The 19,441-nt window shown below is 32.5% G+C and overlaps 1 pseudogene; it reads right to left on the reverse strand.

Moving 5' to 3' along the window:
- Positions 1-11,915: 11,915 nt before the first annotated feature.
- Positions 11,916-14,716, reverse strand: LOC145618266 (subtilisin-like protease SBT1.5 pseudogene; annotated as a pseudogene).
- Between the last annotated feature and the right edge of the window lie 4,725 nt (positions 14,717-19,441).

Consider the following 19,441-nt stretch of genomic DNA (forward strand, 5'->3'; position numbering starts at 1 on the left):
TGGTGATTGTTTATTATTTAATCATCAAATGAAAAGCAAACACTAAGCTTGGGTTAGTTGGGTGTACGGTACACTTGGGTGTATATAACAAATTCTACCCCTATATAGAATAAGGAGTAGTTGATTAGCTAATTGAAACTTATTTTGATTAGTAAATGTTATGGTATAAGCTTAAGTGACTGTCAATTAGTTTAGTTGGTTAAAGTTTTAGGGGTCGTGTCCAAGACCTGTAATCAAATTTCATCAACATCACTATCCTTTGTGTCAAAATCACACAGGGTTGTACGAAATCGTAACAGGTATGTACATAATTAAAGCAGAATCAGTTAGGATCAAACAATCGTATTTATTTCCTAATACAATTAACTCAATCCTGTTTTCAACTTAAACAACGGGCGCGTAAGAATACTTTGAATACTGTGATAAGTTTGTATTAGCAGGATTATGTTATCAATAATGTGCATTATCACCATGCTCATAACGTGAATATAAAAAACATGTACTCCCACTGTTTTAATTTATCTTTGTTCAATTCACTTACATTTTAAGCGGTTTTTGATGCACATTTTAACGGGAAATAATTTTGGCACACCCCTATGTGAGAACACAGTTTTCTATGTTCTTCTCACATAGGGGCGTGCCAAAATCAATTTCTCATTTTAAGTAGTTGTAAGATTTTTAATTGTGCACAACAGTTGTAATTTATGAAAATTGATAATTGAACACCATACATTGGAAGTTTGGAACGACCAACAAATACTCACACAATGTTTTTGTATATATAAGTACAACTAAATGATCAAAGTATTATAAGTTTGACTCTATAAATAGTAGGTGAAATGAGCAACCCCAAGGGGAATAGCATATATTATATATTCAATTAGCTAGTAATATTTTAGAAATAATTTTTTAACTGTTATTGCATTGTGGTCTTGGAGTTTGATTTTTACCAATTCAATTCTACCCCACCTATTGATTCAAGCAAGGTAGAATCACTAGCTTGGTTATGATGATCTTGGTTATGCTCCTAGCTAATTCACTGGCTACAACAAGGATTGATCAATAGTTTCTTGGATATCCATATCGGCCACTATCACTCATGTTCTAACATCCGTCTTTGCATGCACTTGGCGCAACACAATGCACTTGGCTCAAATAATTATATGTTGCGTTAACTAAAATAAACGTGATTTTTTGTGTGAAAATCATTCACTAAAATACGGATAAAAAAATTAATTACAAGCAGCATAACGTTAGGTCTCCCAAAAATCCACCTCAAAGTTCACGCAGCATGTTAAAGTACATAATACAATACAATTTCAGGTAACTCACACGCTACGTTTAAAATGAAAGTTCTTTGATGGTTTAGTCACTGAAACCACTAGTTTCAACAAGTAAGACAATTGTCAAGATCACAAGTTTTGCACTACCCTTCTAAAGGTTTAATAAATTGAGCGTTTCTTTTATGCAAGTTGATCATTATATAATTACAAAGTTAATTAATAGTTAAGAAGAGCAGTAAATGTGCATGTCTAGAAGATATGTATGTACAACAATATTAATTCCCCTGCAAACATGTAATAATTGTTGATATTTTACATTATTGCAATAATGTTCCTTTCCATTGTTTTTATGCACAATAAACAATATGTAAAAACTTCTAAAAGACATTTTAATTTGTTAATAGTGTGCACATATTAATATCTTGCCCATTTTAGGTTGGTTTCCAATGTGAATATGCAAATAGTTAAATATTACTTGTTGAATAATGGATCCCTTTAAATCAATGGAGAATTTTGTAATTACACATTCAAATATGGTATCAGAGCTAATCTATAGTGTTTCTATAATAATAAATTATTTACTTAACAATATATGTCCTCACACGGCTCACAGTCTTTGTTAGCTCGCATAAATATGCATTTAAAATTTACTTTAATAATAACAACACCCATACTTTATTATGTAGACATACAAAATATGGGGGCCGGGGTGTAATAATAGTGATTTTTATTATTATTATTTTTTTACGAAATAATAATAGTGAATTTAAAAAGGTTACTTAAGTTAATTATTTTTTTCTAATATTATTTAAATGCTATCTTTATTAATATATATACTTGTATATAGCAGTTATGAAGTGTAGTTGTTGTGCCTTGTGCAGATTAGATGAATAATTAACATGTTTCATATGTTTACCAAAATCTTATCAAATCCTTACGTAGGATTATATGCATTTGACTGTCTTTGTATTGCTTCCGTCGTGGTAAAAGAATGTGGTCGCCTGGTCAGACTTTTAAACACATTCACTAAACCGTACAAATAGTTTATAGAAGCATTATTGCAAGGACTAATATATGCTAAATTGCCAAATCTTAAATTGGAAAATTTGTTAATAGTTCACTCGTTTTTTTAGATGAAATTCTTCTAGATTTAGGGCATGTTCACATTTACTGGACTGAGCTAAACTGAACTGAACTGAATTGATTGGAGCTGAACTGAACTGAACTGATTGGAGCTGAATTGAACTGAACTAAGCTGAAATGAATATTTTATGAGAGAGAGAAATTAAGAGCTGAACTGGACTGAACTGAACTGATTGGAGCTGAATTGAACTGAAATTAAGTAAATGTGAACATGCCCTTATATTGCTCATACACTTACCAATATAATATTTATTAGTGTAATTTTAAAAAGAATCATAATCATGGAAGTTCTCTTTTTTAAAGAAAATAATCATGTAAGGTATTGCTAACTAGATTACTTTTTATTATTAATGATTAAGATGTTAATAGTTAAAGATACACATTAAGAAAAGTTTTTTTTAAAAAAAAAATTGCGTTTCATCTAAGGCCATGTTTGGTTTAATGTAAAACACTTTCAATTTAAAAAGGAAAAAAAAAGTTTTCCTAGAAAATATTTTCAAGGAAAACCGCAATTTTAATTTAGTTTTCTTTTGTTTGGTTCCATTAAGAAAAGTTACATAGGAATTGAAAATAGGGGTGGGAAATGGGAATGTGAGAAAGGGGAAGAGCAAAGCAAAAAGGAGGTATGGAGGATTAGGGTCTGTTCACTTCAACTTAACTTCAGTTCAGCTCCAACAAGTTCAGTTCAGTTTAGCTCCAACAAGTTTAGTTCAGTTTTTTTCAATTCATCTCTTAATTTCCTTCTCTCATAAAATATTCATTTCAGCTCTATTCAGTTCAGTTCAGTAATTGTGAACAGGCCCTTAGAGGAAGGAAATTGTGGCTTTTCTTGTTTTGTAAAGGAAAATGCTCCCAAAACCGAACGAAAGGAAAATGAGAAGACAAAAGGGGGGGGGAATATTGCATAAAAATATTTTACATCAAATCAAACTGGACCTAATTAAAAATTGTAGAACGGTGAGATAATTTTTTATTAGTTTGTAAAATAATCAAGGTGCCCTTTCCTTCAAGATTATTTAAAGAGATTGATGAATAATTATCCCCCTTTACAATTTTGTCCTATATTATCGTGTACTTCCTCCATTTTTTAATAGTTGCAATACACACTTTTTCACGGTATTTAAGAAATGTGAGGCTCACATGATATACTAGTAATACACTTTAAAGTGAGGTGAGTGGTTGTTAGGAGTGTAATTTAGTGGGCCATGTGCTTAAAAAAAGGGGATATAGTACTCCTTTTCTCTAAAATAACTTTCTATTTATAGTTTGTTACAAATATAGTGATATTTCCATTTTAGGGAAATGTTGCGAGTATTAAAAAAACGGAGGAAGTATATAATATAGTAAAGACTCTAAAAAAATACCAATAATCCATTATATATCATGTTTTCGTAATGCATGAATAATCTATAAATAAACTAAAACAACAACCGCTGACATCATCACTTTTTAAAATTGTATACATGTCAAGCTGTTGTTAAAAATTTTCCCGCCTAAATCAATTGTTGACATCATATTCTTATTTATATTTTTACCTTAAATTATAACAATATTTTTGTAAGACAATTATTTTTTTTATTATTATTATATTATAGGATGTTTCTACGGTAGTCGTTTGAAATATGACTATCTTATTATTTTAATGATAAACAATATGAGCGATCTATTTTTTCACACTATAAATTGGACACAATTAGTATTCTAATTTCTACAATGCAAATATAATTTTTGAAAATTTTTATCCATCATAAAATAAATATTTTTCGAGAAACTATAAAATAAGTGTAAAAATTACATAAATAAAACTAAAAATTTGATAAATTAAAAAAATGCTGATAATAATATTTTATAGCAAAAATAGATTAATACATATAATTACTTGGATAAAAAAACATTAATTATGAACTATATAATCATTAAAATATTATGATAGTCATATTTGAAACGACCACTATAGAATTTTCATATATTATATTATACTCCATATTTTATATAATGAATTTATGAGTGACTATCTGGCTTCAAAATATAATTACTCTAGGGTACCCCGTAATGCATAGTTTGCTTAAGTTTTTACTCTTGTTCAAAATTAATAAGATCTAAATATCATTGCAAATGACAATTAATGGTTATGTTTCTATAATTTATCTCATATGAGGGACATATATATAATATATATTTATTTCAATGAATTTTTTATGACGTACATCGCACGGGGCTTATCTAGTTTACAAACTAAAAGTACTACTCTTTAAAGAGTTGGAGTACAATGTTTTTTCTTAAATCAAATTAATTCCAACTCTTTAAATAAATCTAACGTTAATAAATACTAAAATAGTCATTTGAGTGAAATAAACCGTGTATTCCGTACTATTCTAACCATATTAGAATATTCCTTTATTTAACCTTGTACTCCGTAAGAGTAAAAGGTAAAAAACTTACTATTAAAAAAAAGTAAAAAAAAAATGAAAAGTAAGAGGTAGAATTGAAATTGGAAAGGTAGGACTAGGAGTCTAGGAAGATGCATGCACCAAAATCTGCTGTTAGTTGGGAAAAGAAGACAGAGAAAGGTAAAGACGACAACAAAAGCTAACAAGAAAGAATTTTATGGGCCCACCTTGGTCAACTATTTAGGCCATCATCATTCATCACATTATTTACTCCGTATAATATAAGGTCCATTACTCGTATAATATATGGTCATAATAGTAACGCAGAAAAATAGAAAATAGACCACACAACCCCTGTTAATTAAGGGAAAGGGTGAACGAGATTGGGGATTGCTAAAGCTTCTTACTACGGAGGATTTTACTCGTATTGTACATGTTGTATACGTGTAATTGTGTAAGCGAGGTTGCGGTTTAGACGACGACAAATGTAGGTCATCTTATTGATTGATGATGATTTAAATTTGTGTAGTGTACTGTTATTTGGTACGGAGTATGAAAATTTGTGGTACTTATAATGGATGCATGTGAGTGCTTATAAGGTAAAATGGTAAATCTTGTTAAAAAAAGAAGGTAAAAATGGTAAATAAAATCAACAATGACACTACATATGTCTTATGTCACTACGGAATAAATATACACAATTAACGAATAATAGTATTAGTTACGTAACTACTAACTAAGGTATTGGAGAAGACTATTCTTAGGGATTAATAATTACAAATAAGATTATCTTGAGTAAAGAATGAAATTGAACGAGAGCTTATGCATAGCTCCTTATGTAGAAAGTCCTAACAAAAACTCATCTCATATTATAACATTCCTTGAACCATCAACCCTTGGATATCGAGCCATAAGAGAGTATCCTGTTGTGGTACGTCACTTAAATTGACAGAGTCGAATAAGTTAACAAAAATCAGATACCCTATATTATAAGTTTTTAACCTCCCGTGCAAAGTAAAACTTAATGAACAACAATTGGAAATCCCTAAAAAATGCAACCACACGTATAAGGTGTGAGAAATAATTTATACTCGTATTACTTCTCATATATAACCAAACAAGCACTAAATTGATTTTTAATTTATAGGAAATTTACGGTTGCTAGTAACCAATTTAGTTGGGGTATAATAACAAGCTTACAAACTGATATATTTGATTGATGAAACTGAAAGGATTATCATTTTGTTGAGAAGAAGTGGTCAATGAAAGTTACTTGGCAGTTGGAAATGCAATGAACAAACCCTACTTCTCCATCAGTCCATTGCATAAGTACGTACTCTCTCTGTCTACACTAGAGGGGGGGGGGGTGTTTCAATCTTCCATATGTATTGCTATGGTGAATTGACTACATAAACTTCGGCTCAAGTTTATGCTTGTATCTTATACTCTCGTTGTCTAGAATTAATTAATATATATGTTGATAGTGAACTTTAAAGTGTATGTTCAAAGTAGCAAGTGTTGCTCTCCAAATCTAGATCGATGGAGGGGATAACTCTCCTACAAGCTTTACATGCAAGATGCAATTCAATAATAAATAAAAACAATGTAATCCTTATAACAAATTAGTGTTAGTACACATAAATGTACACTAAGATCAAGGAGAGAGAGGAGGGGATAAGGGGGGACCGGGGAAGGGCACAATTTTTATTTATTGATTACTCCACACCCGTTTCAATAGTTAGTCCTATATACTATTTTGGGTATTTCAAAAATATCTACCCATATTGAATGTATTCTATTTTTAACTTAGTTTTTTAATTCTTATTTTATGCATATTAAATTCTGATTGGTTAAATTTATCGATCGTGAATTAATGATATGACTCTAAGTAAGGAAATTTCTCCCTTGAATTATTGCTGATGTTTTTCCAAAAAAATAAAAATAAAAATAAAAATTTAAATAAGACAAAACTATCTATAAATTGTTTTTTTTAGAAAGATAAAGCAATCATTATTGTTAATGATCCTCATTTTCTCTTAAGTCATCTTCTAGATTGCTAATAAGAGTACATATAAAAAATTTCATGTAGAAATTAAAGTTCCCTTTCCTATGTATAATGTATATATTGCCTCCTTAGGTATATATTCCATACACAGCAAAATGATTGGATGCTCTTCAAGCCTTTATCGTATACTTGCTTCCTTGTTATGGGTTGGATATCTTAGATTTCGTCACAGTCCTTTCTTAAGTTTTTTTTTTTTTTTTTAAAAAAAAAAACACACACACACACATTGAAAACTTATACATGCACAAATCTCATTAAAGGTTTTTAATTTTACTTTCCCTTTCTCTCCTTAAGAACACCTTATATATGCACCTTATCAATCATCTATAAAATACTACATATGCTCCCATGGAAATGGGATTGTATGTGAATATATATCAATGTACAATACATGGACAATATAGTACTTAGCTTGTACATAAAAGCATACGTATTACTCCGTATACAACTCCATATGATTGATTAAAGGGCATCATACTAGTCCACTTGTTACATGTATGTACGTATGTACTGTTTAACACAAAACATACGTATTATTTCTTTAATACTCATCTACTCGATCTTCAACTTTGCCTCTCAAGCTAACATACAGTAGTATATTAAGCAGCTTTACTCGTATTATTTTTTAGGTTGGATAATATATAGAGATTGAAGAACTTAAATTTTCGTGTCCTAAGTCAATGATTATCAATAAGTATTGCTAGTGCAAGTTGAACACTTGAATCTATGCATGTCAACATCTTTTGCAACTGTTATCTTTTCATCAAATACATGAATAGATATATATTTTTTTTCTGTTTATTTATTCGTTTTTTGGTTTAATATAGTAATTAGTTAGATGAGATTGGCAGCTCGTAACGCTATCGGTTTCATGAAAAAAAATGATTATTACCCAAAATGTATATATATAATGTGCAACTATCTAACTTCAATAATACTTTTAGGGATATATTTGTATACTACTACTACCATGTAATTAATCATGGCATCCATCATATACTATTAAGATGCGTGTATGGGTCCAAGGTCCATGAGTACAAGTGGGCAACTTGATATAGTACGTGGTTCTTTAAGTTAAAAAAAATAAGAGAATTATTTGAGTTTATCCAATGTCGACACTTGACATTTAACTATCTAGATTTTGGTTTATTAATTGAAAACAAATACAAGTACTTCATAACAAGATTTCACATACATATATGTTCCTTCTTAACGAGTTATCTCTATTTTAATCATCAAAGGCGGTCAAAGATTTTAAAAGTTTGACTACACTAATTGTAAATGAAAGGATGAAAAAAAAATAGAATTAAAAAATATATATATGAGATTATATTATACATTTTTTTTTGCTTTGGTGTATAAATACAGAGCCATGTGGACAATTAAGACAAGATTTGATCTCAAGTTTTGAATTGAATACTACTTTATAAATTTTAGTTGTTACTAAGTACCTCAATTTCATATTATTATTTGCAGCTTTTGAATATTTTTATATCTCATAAATAATACCCTAAATTTGTAAATAATATGAAACTAACGGAGGTAGTATGCTAGCTAGCTGGTCATTCACATTTTAATTTTTAACTTACTTTCTATATTTTTGATACTAGTATAACGTTTCATGCATATATATAAAACTCTAATTATTATTGCTATTATGCTATATATTAAAGGGGCTGAGAATGATAATATTTAAATAATACTCCGTAAAACATTAGTATAAATTACGACATTCTTGATTGACATATAATATTAATAGTGTAATTTAATAAGATTAAACTATTAGTATTACTAAGTACGGGCGGATCAAAATACCAATTAAAAATATATATTAAACATTTATATGTAGCCTATATAATACGAAGTAGGATGCATTATAATGTTTACTCTTTGATTATTAATACATGTATAATATTACTCCTTAGTAATTGTCAAGTGTGAGAATTGGAAACCATGTATAGTAATTATACGGTAAACACAAAGTATTGGGTTCGTTCATTATACTGTGAGTCCACCCACCCAAAAATTAATATCTACAATTACGTGTCAATAGTTTGTATGAAATTTCAAAAGATAAAGATCGAGATGTATTGTCAAAAACATGTACTCCGTATAAATGTCTTATATGTGAGTTCAATTCAAATAATATCTTCTCACAGAGCCTAGATAGATCATGCAACGATTTAACAGCTAATTTATGAGGTTGACATGGATAATCAGGTTCACCGTATCAGTCAATTAGTCAATTTTAGAGAAAAACAATCGAGTATTAGTCACTAATACGAAAGCAACGGCTTCGATTTAGCCCAAAAAATCGTACGGAAAACCTAGAAAAAGCCAAACTCACACGTTTTAGGAAAGGTCACACGCCCTTCAACTTTGGTTATATCCAAATTTCTATGCCAATTTGCCAACAAAAAGTCACTGACCAGGGAAACCCATTTGTATTTTATTAAAGTATGTTAAAAGAAAGTGTTTTTATTTGATTTAAAATGTGTTTCTTGGTTCTTGCACATGTAGGTTTATAAATTAATCAATCTAGATAATGATGATTATGAAATTAATATGTTAGAGTTGAATTTGGCAAACTTCAGATATCTCATTCTGACATGAATGTATTAAGTGGATTTAGAATGATCTTTCAAAAAAAAAAAAAAAAAGGATTTAGAATGAAATTAGAACTATATTCTAGTTAACATTTGAATGTGCTTCATACAATTCAGTTGACAAATCACTCTAGGCTAAATAGAACCAATATTGAGAAGGTACTTTCGAAAACTAATACTCCGTATTGCACACAAAATAAATGTTTCCGATTTGGCCAAACCAAGAATGTGACGAAACCATGCATACTGAGTACAAAATTAAGACTTATTGTTCATTTGGATAGTATGAGATGTGCAATAGAAGATGCTTTTAGGACAATAGTTAAGATTTTCTCGTATTTTTTTTTATTTCGCGACAATTTAGTATCTATAATGTCCATCTAAAAAAAAAAAACCTTGTAAATTTTACTATTATATTTATAAAACAAATATCATGGTAGATTAGCTTCAATATCTAAAATATCACTACTTACAATTGAAGAACAAAACAGTGAGTTTGTCTTTAGTTTTTTTTTTAAAAAAAAAAAAAACTTATCATTTGTTTCTTAAAAATTTGCATTGCATGCAAGAGGAGAGTTAAAATTCAATTTAATTTTACATTAGAAGAAATAATTGGGTGCATATTAATAAGCCCAGCCATCAAGTCAAAGGCCAATGGTCCGATCACAAAGCCAAGCTCCCTAACAAGCTTATCTGACCACAGGGCTTTCCATCAATTGCAGCCTTAAAATTAGGCCCATATTCTATGTATGTATGCTATGATTTTGATGGGCCTTTTTATTTTATTTTATTTTTAATTTTTAATATGCCATCACTAGATTTGGCAACTGACCCAACCCAATATACCCGAACTCTACCCAAAATCATTTTTCCCCATTTCTGGCTGACTTAAGGCCAATTTTCTTCAGATTATTTTCAGTTTAGTTTAGTTCAATTCAGTTCTTAATTTCTTTCTCTTATAAAATATTCAATGCAGTTCAATTCAGCTCAGTTCAGTCAATCAGAACAAACCCTTAGTAATAAGTGTTTTTTAAAACGATCAATTTATTTAAATTAATATATTGACACTATAGTTAAAATGACCTGACTCGAATGATCCGACTGTTATCTATACTTATCATTATTTTAGTGCTGCATATAATGTGGCATGTAACTTTATTTTTTTCATACAGTATGCGCTAAAAATTGTTCACTATGGGCCTTTTTTGATCCTGGTTTCGGCCCAGCCCTTTACTAGCTTCAATGCATAATTATCTATTTTAAAAAGGTAAGAAAAGGAAAACATTAGCTACATTGCCTAAATGTATCTGTTACTGTCTTCTATAAAACTTGATATTTTCCCCTCAAAAAAAAAAAAAAAAAAAAAAACACACTTGGTGTTTGAGAAATATTTGGAAGATTACAACTCAATCTAATGGGTTGGAATGCTAGATAAATTGTTAGAAATTCAACCTAAAAATATAATTTGTATTTTTAGTATGCCTCTTGTACAAATGCTCATTTGATGAGAAAGAAGGTTAACTTAATCAATGTAGCAAGTAAAAAGTAGATTAAAAAGAATTACTATGTATTTATTTTTATGTGTACATTCCATTATATACTACAGTACTTAAGAAATACAGTAGTTTATTATTTAAAGTTACTCTTCAAAAAGGAGATACAATTTTTTTTAAAAAAAACAAGGGTGAGACATGTAAGGTCTACTTCTTAAATGTGAATCTAAGGACCCCTTTACCAAAGTGACAGCAATAATTGGTCCTTTATTTTACTGAAAATAGCTACATGAAAGTTTAGATTTAGAGACTAGGCCCCCCTTTTTTACCAGTTTATCAGGAATAAAGATGCCAGAAACAACAATATCATAAAAGTTCATACCAATCATACTGTTAAACCTGTTATTAATGGATAACTATTACTACTTTAGTTAATAACAGCTTTAAGATATGCTTACTACTAATTACTTTGACACTTCAGAAAAGTTGGAATTTTGAATATTCAACACTTCAATTGTCCATGTTTTCTTCTAGTTTCTATAGTCTTGGTTCAGTGGACCTCCTCCTGTCTTCTGATCAATGAATACCAAAACTCAAAGAGCTCTATAGTTTATTCTTTGCTTTTGTCAGATTAAACACTACAGCGCCATAGTGCCTGGTACTCGAACATTGGCTCGGAGTATCTACCTTTCAAAAACATTTCGTCCCTTATTATTTGCGTAATTGTTACTGTACATAAGTAGACTTTATGCAAGTAAGTTAGTACTGGTGTTAATTTTTGGTCCCAACCTATGATATTTGTTATTAATGCTAGTACTAGTTTATTCACATGCAATGCTAAGCCAAATAATGTAGTTTTGTTCCAGCAGAAGAAGCCAGCCAACACTCCACTCCACCAAACTTACCACTGCTACATAACCATCAACAAATTTATATGCACAAAAAACAAAGCTCCATTAAATTAAATACAACACATGAAACCCACAGTATTTTGTTTTTTCCTATGTTTTGTTTTTGCTGTCTCTTCTAATCAATTTTATACACTTTAAAAAAGAAGCTTAATAATTATACTTGTACAAAATTCATATACTAATAATATTATAGATTCTGTTACAACATTCAAGATACTCCTCTTCATTCACTTGTTTTCTGAAGTGGAAAACACCCTGCAGAGATTCTCATAATTGTACTCACTCAAACTCACACTCCCATTTTTTTTTTACATCAAAAGTTCTATGATTCTGAGCCAAAAATATTACTTAAAAATGTTACATTTAACAAGAACTGCTACAAATACCTATAGTGGTTGTTGCATTGTTACAACTAAAGGACTTGTGACAGTATGCTTTCCATCAGACCATATTATTGCACCACTTCTTGTGTTGGATGAGCCTGCTGATAGTGGTATGGACTCAACTTGGACTCGAACCAAGAAGTTTAGTTTCTGACCTACACGTCGAAAACTGAGCTGCTCGGGTTCCACGGTCACATTTGTGCCCGTGGGTGGGAAGACTTTAACCCGATAAACTGAGTTTGGATCCCCTACGTTAGTAGCTATTCGGATTGAATGACTAGACATCTCATGTTGTCCATATTGTACAAAAACATATGAAATTGAGGGGTAATTTAAGTTACCCACATGACCTGCTCGTTTTGCACCTTGGCAATTGCCCTTTCTTGGGGCTATGAGCTCAATGTTGCTAGTTGTGTAATTGGAGTTGCAAAGGAAGTCTATGTAATCATAAGTTGTAAGGTCATAGACCAAACCTGGGTCCATGGCCTTTTGAGGGTGGACATGACCTGCCCCGAAATCCATCACCGTGGACTCGTTCCCGGTTGACTCGTCCCTCATGATGCCGCCTTGGTTGTCGAGGGTGTACGCGGTCGTCATCAAGGCGGATCGGATGGCAGCCGGGCTCCAATCGGGGTGGGCCGCCTTAAGCAAGGCCGCAAGGCCCGACACGTGCGGGCAAGCCATCGACGTCCCCGACAATATATTAAACTCCGCCCTACGCCGGTCCGTGATCAAGCCCGACGGGCCAACCCGCTTGGTCCACGAGGCCAATATATTCAACCCGGGCGCAATCAAGTCCGGCTTGAGTATCTCCGGTGTTTCCGGGTTTGGCCCACGGGCCGAGAACGCGGCCACCACCGGGGCGGGCCGAACACCAACCCGGGTCCCTCGGAACACAATCGTCGCCACCGGCATAGCCGCCCGCTTCAAATTATCGGCAATGTACCTTCGGATAACATCCCCATTAGCCGCCCCGACAGAGGTGGCGGGCACCACGTGGCAATCAGCCACCAACCCTTCCCCATCAAACACAGCATTAGCTAAAATCATACCAACTCCTCCCGCTTCTTTAACCACCTCTCCTTTAGCCACTCTAGAATTAATCCCTCTATCACACAACACAATCTTACCTCTAACCACATTCGGATCCAACGAACCTTCTAAACACAACGAAGCCGAATACCCTTGACCACCTCCGCCACCACCCTCCCTACTACCCGCATATACAAGCGGGTACAGCTTCCCGGGCTCAAGCCCGTCGGGCCCTCTATAAACACTCACTCCAGGAACCCTCCTCCCATTTCCTAACACTACATCTGCAGGAAAATCCCTATCAATTGACCCTGCACCCACAGTAGTCACCCAAGGGGCTACATTCGTCACCGACGAGCCCCCGGGCCCACCATTACCGGCCGAGGCCGATACAAAAACACCATTTTGAACAGCCCTAAAAGCAGCTATAGCAATAGAATCAAGATAATATGGAACAACTACACCACCAACTGATAATGATATAACATCCACACCATCTTTAACAGCTTCATCAAAAGCCTTGAGAATATCCGAGTCGTAACACCCTGATGTCCAACATACTTTGTACACTGCCAACCTCGCCTTGGGAGCCATCCCCGCGGCAACCCCCTTAGCATAGCCTAGGGTGTCCGCAGGGAAGACATATCTCCCTGCAGCGATAGAGGCAGTGTGTGTACCATGCCCGTCGGAATCCCTAGCAGAGTTGAACTCTGTCGAGCCATTCATCTTTCCATTAGTAGCCTCATACCCCTCAAAAAAAAACTTAGCCCCAATAATTTTTTTATTACAAGGGAAGTCACTAGGGCAAAACCCACGCCATTTTGGAGGAATAGCATTTAGCCCACGGTCGTTAAAACTCGGGTGTTCAGGCCATATACCGGTGTCAATGACACCGATAACAAGGTCCGACCCAAAGTCGGACTCCTCGAGTAATGACGAGGTGTTAGTCGAGGAGGGTTCGAGGCCGAGGAAGAGAGGCGAGCGAGTGGTGTGAAGGGACCGGACTTGTTCGGGTATAAGCGAAAGAATGTGGAATTGTTTGGAGAGGATATCAGCATCAGCGTTCGTAAGCTGAGCGGAGAAGCCATGGAAAACGGTATCGTACGTATGGAGTACTTGTTTAGGAGGATGAGAGGATAATGAGTCTAAAGAAGCTTGATACCAGTGAAAGTGAGTAGGAAAAATGGAGGGTTTAACATGGTGATTAACACTAATAATGAATGTTCTTTGTTCAAGTTTTGAAGAGGTTGGAAATGAATGAATTGGGAGGGAAAAGAGGAGAGAGAAAATAGGGAGGAAAAAAAGCAGAGACATTTGCATTTTTGGTTGGTATAAAGAAATGAAGGTGCATGAATTTTTTTGGGTTTATATGATGAGGGTGAAAGAAATTAGGAGAATTTGTGTAGTGTGGTGAACTGTGAGGTGGGGTGTGTATAGTGTGATTGTTAATTATATTGTAGGTGGGATCCTGTGTTTCCTTTTTAGTTGATTTTAATCTTATTTCGGGCTTGAGTATTTCAATAGTCTGTGTTGTGGCGTGTTTGAAATTAATTATCATGCTAATAGTATATTTTGAATTATAAAAGTATGTAACAATTAAAGTAATGATATGCATAATATAAGACAACTATGTATAATAGCAATTTGCTCTGTTTTAAGTTGGTGCATTTCACCATTTCGTTGAATGTGGACAATTGGCTTGGTCTGTTTGTCCAGACGTTTCAAGAATGTTTTCAACAGAAAGTAGTTACTATGATTCTTATATTGTATGCTTATCTAATTTAAATCATGCATCTAATCTTGTTGAGTGTGTGTTTTGCGTACTGCATTAGAGTGACACTGTTAATTAATTTATTACTACGAAAATATTCAGATTAGGACTAATTTTAACGATAATACTCTGTACTTCTTACATACATTAACACGTATTCGGGATGCGAGTATATCGTTCTTAGATTACTCCTAAAAATTCATAAATTCTCATTAGGAAGGCTTAATATTTTCAGAGAATATTCACGTTCTTGCAGTATATATGAATGGTTTGATGCAGGCAGCAAGAAATCATGAAAGAAGATTTTATTTAGTCCTCTTATTATTTGATTCTTGATTGAATCCTGGAAAAATTTGGCTAACTTTCTGTGAGAATATTCTTGTGAAAATAACACGGGTGCAATTATCTACCTACAATTATTGTGTTTGTTTTCATACAGTCACACATAGATGTGTATGTCTAACATGTGAACACATATAAAACCAATTTTGCAATGTTAGATACCATAACCCCTCCAAAAATGGAAAAGGGGAAAAGAAAATCAATGATTATTCACTACTTCTTCCTACCCTACACATTACACAATTGGTTAATATAAGATAAGCTCGCTAAAATATCATAGATCATCTCGACTTTTAAAGAATTGTAATCTATGTACTTCAGTTTAGGCCACTAATTTTATATGTTAGTCATTTTCTTTTCTTTTATTCTATTTAATTTCTTTTATGTATTTCTTTTATGTACGACGATAGTCTTAACTACTCATATGTGGATATCTCCCAAATAGAATCACTACGTGATAGAATTGGAGTTTGGGGTCATGGAAATCGATAAATATTGAAAAAAAAAAAAAACTACTTTAAATTAGTGGTTTCCACATAATAAAAGAAAAAAAGTAACAAAAACTTTTATAGAGTGATTTACATTTAGTACGTAGACCATTGAAAATAGAGGTTGGCTTAAGAACAACAGATGAGACGACAGCTCACGTGCATAATGGAGTGATCTCAGTGACTGTGGTTACTGCTACACTAGCAAGTGGACTTAAACAAACAAAATTCAGTAACTAATTGTGTGTTGTTCACTTGTGTTGTGCCAATTTTCAATGATACTCGTAATACATACAGACTATACAGCATAAAACCAGTTATTTTGGGATCATACATTTTTGTCACTTCTCCTAATACTATTAGTTATACTATTATACAAGTACCATTATTCCTCTTTCTAGTGTATGTGTAAGAGTATGCTTTAATAATTCTCGCAATTCTCAGATAGCTAGCTATTAGCCTATTAGTAGTCGAGTGCTCTGTAGTTGACAAAGTTTTTGACAATAATTTTAAAATTCGAGATTAGATTTAGCAATAAATTACATTTAGATAAAATCCTATGAATGCTATTCATATAATTATATTCAATCCAGAAGAAAATCACAACTATTTTATATTTGTAAATCAGGTGTTAGAAATATCTTTGGTTCGACCTTTTGCATTTCAATAGCCTTGTTTGAGATCGACAACCCTTGAGTGTTGACTATTGACCATACTTTCACATGATATTATATTAATTGTAGGGCAACCATTAAGTAATGATGTTAAAAGATGAAGGAAAACTTAATTACAACTTTGGTGGTAGGACATGTAATATGGTATGGGGTACATAAAGACCCCATAATGCAATCATAATATTCCACTCATCATCATGACTAATTGGCTATCCCATATTGCATGCATCTTTCTTTAGCCTTCCAACTCAGTTTCACATCACGCCTTATTCTCTATTTCATCATTCCTATTTTCTATTTCCCTCAACCTTCAATATATAAGATGAAACATTCAAATTAAAGCATTAAGGGCATGTTTTGATTTACTGAAATGAACTAAACTGAATATTTTATGAGATGAGAAAATTAAGAACTAAACTGAACTGAACTTAAGTTGAAGAGAACATGCCCTAAATTTTCTTTTAAATGGAGACAATAAACACTTGTCTTAAAAAAAGTTTATGTAATTCTACTACAGTAGTAATTTATATATAGAGCCTAATAGTTTCAATAAACTAAATATTACTCGTATCTAATAAAAGTATTATTAGGTTTTATGCATTCTATAGAGAGAAGAGAAATAATTTATGTAACATTTTTAATTATGAACATTTTATAATGAAAAGTGTTAAGCATATTAAGATAAAAGGACTATTTACAACTTAGCCAAGAAAGGTAGTGCTTTCAAAGAGCTATAATAACCACTAGCTACAATATGTTCTTATAAGGATACTTTGTTGATTCTCGTCTTTACAACATAATCGAATTGGAGGAATTGAACTAAAAGGATAGTAATATACTAATATGTAGAGAGTGTAGATGATCACTGTGATAAATAGTACTTCTTCCGTTTTTTTTTACTTGACATGTTTCTTTTATCACGCTTGCTGATGCATAACTTTAATCATTAATAACTTTAATTCTCTCTAAGTAAAAATTATAAAAGTTAAATATTGTGATAGCATTTATTTAGACGATTCTAACAAAATCCCACATGAACATGTTTAGATGGGTTGGTGAATAGTGTATAAGTCAAAGCGGATCAAGTAAAAAAAACGAAGAAAGTAGGAAATATGGAGTATGAAGGTCTAAGGTAATGGCTGAGGTAATGTAATACTTGTATAATACCAATAAATTAGGGAATGGAAGAATTTCGGGAACTATTACCCCGGTCCCCTGCCCAATCATAATAATAAAAAACCCACAAACACAACTGGATTTAGAGCCAACAAAAACACATGTACATGCATACAACTAAAGCCCACTAAACTTACTGCTACTTCCGTCTCTGAAAAAATGACCCATTTAGCCTAATTTTAGTCTTAAAAGAATGACCTATTTGCATTAAACACCCACCAATTTGCAACAATATTTGTGCAAAATTAGCTTTCCCATGTAAAAATTTGATATCATGTAATTTTATTACTTTCTCTCTCTATTTTTTTTTTACAAACCCCATGTAAATTTATCTTTTCAATGTACTTTTTTTTTTTTTTTTTCTAACTTTCTTAATACCCGTGTTATCAACCTAAATGGGTCGTTCTTTCAGAGACGGAGGAAAAACTTTTTGATACAAAACACAAATATCCAAAAATACATTAATCTTCGTGACCTAACCAAATTACCAAAGCTGGGGACCAAGTAAGGATATCAAACCACTACGCCTCTACAGACTCTTTAAGCATACCCTTGAGTTGATATCTATGATTCTATGATTTCTATCTAACCAACCCATAAAAGAAATGTTACTCCATAATATTTTATCAATGCTTCATACTCAAGATTTGATCTCAGTATAGGCCTAAAAATCTTAAGTCGTCTATCTTTATATATTGTACGAGTAAGGGCCTGTTCTCATTGACTTAACTGAGCTGAGCTGAACTGAATATTTTATAAGAGAAGGAAATTAGGAGCTGACTGAACTGAACTGAACTGAACTAAACTGAACTTCAACGTAAGAGAACTGACCCTAACTAACTCCTCAAACAAATATCATTGACAAATTTGATATACTAGTATATAAAAATACAATTTTTTGTATGCGACTGGCCACATGATGCGGCAGTGGTGCCGCAGGGGTTACTTGTATGGTGTTATTGTAGGTGTTACTTGTATTTTAGGGTTACTTGTATGGGTGTTACTGATTTTGTCAGGGGTTACTTGTAGGTGTTACCTATATTCTGGGGTTACTTGTATGGGTGTTACTGATTTTGGTCAGGGGTTACTTGTAGGTGTTACTTGTATTATGGGGTTAGTTGTATGAGGGGTTAGTTGTATGAGTGTTACTGGTTTTGGTCAGTGGTTACTACAAGTAACTCCAGAAACAAGTAACCCAGAATACAAGTAACCTTGCCACCTTGCCGCACCATGTGGCCTGCCACACTGAAAAAGCTCTGATATAAAAATCTGTTTAAACCTTAAAGCATTATCTCTTGATCAACTCCAACGTATTCTATCAAAGATAATTAAAAGAGCTAAGATTTTTAAGAAGTAACTCATAATAGCGGCCAAATACACTGGGAATCTAATGTCCAATACCGTTGATAAGTTGAAGACTGTACATCTTATTGATCCCAATTTTCATTCTCCAAAAATCTTGGGGAAACAAATTAAAATACCAAAAAAAAATTAAAAGCTGTGATTTGGAAAGCCTAAAAAAAACGTTTAAATTTCCTTTTAATTAACTTAACTAACCATTTCCAAGATATCAGTCAATTCAAATTTAATGACTATCAATACTTTGCTAATACTAGTATTAATATTCATACAAATTAAATTATTTTCTTCTTCTCCCCTTTAAAAAAAACTTCAAAATTTCTCA

Source organism: Chenopodium album, chromosome 26 (genome assembly GCF_948465745.1).
Source record: "Chenopodium album chromosome 26, dcCheAlbu1.1, whole genome shotgun sequence".
Taxonomy (NCBI): Eukaryota; Viridiplantae; Streptophyta; class Magnoliopsida; order Caryophyllales; family Amaranthaceae; genus Chenopodium; species Chenopodium album.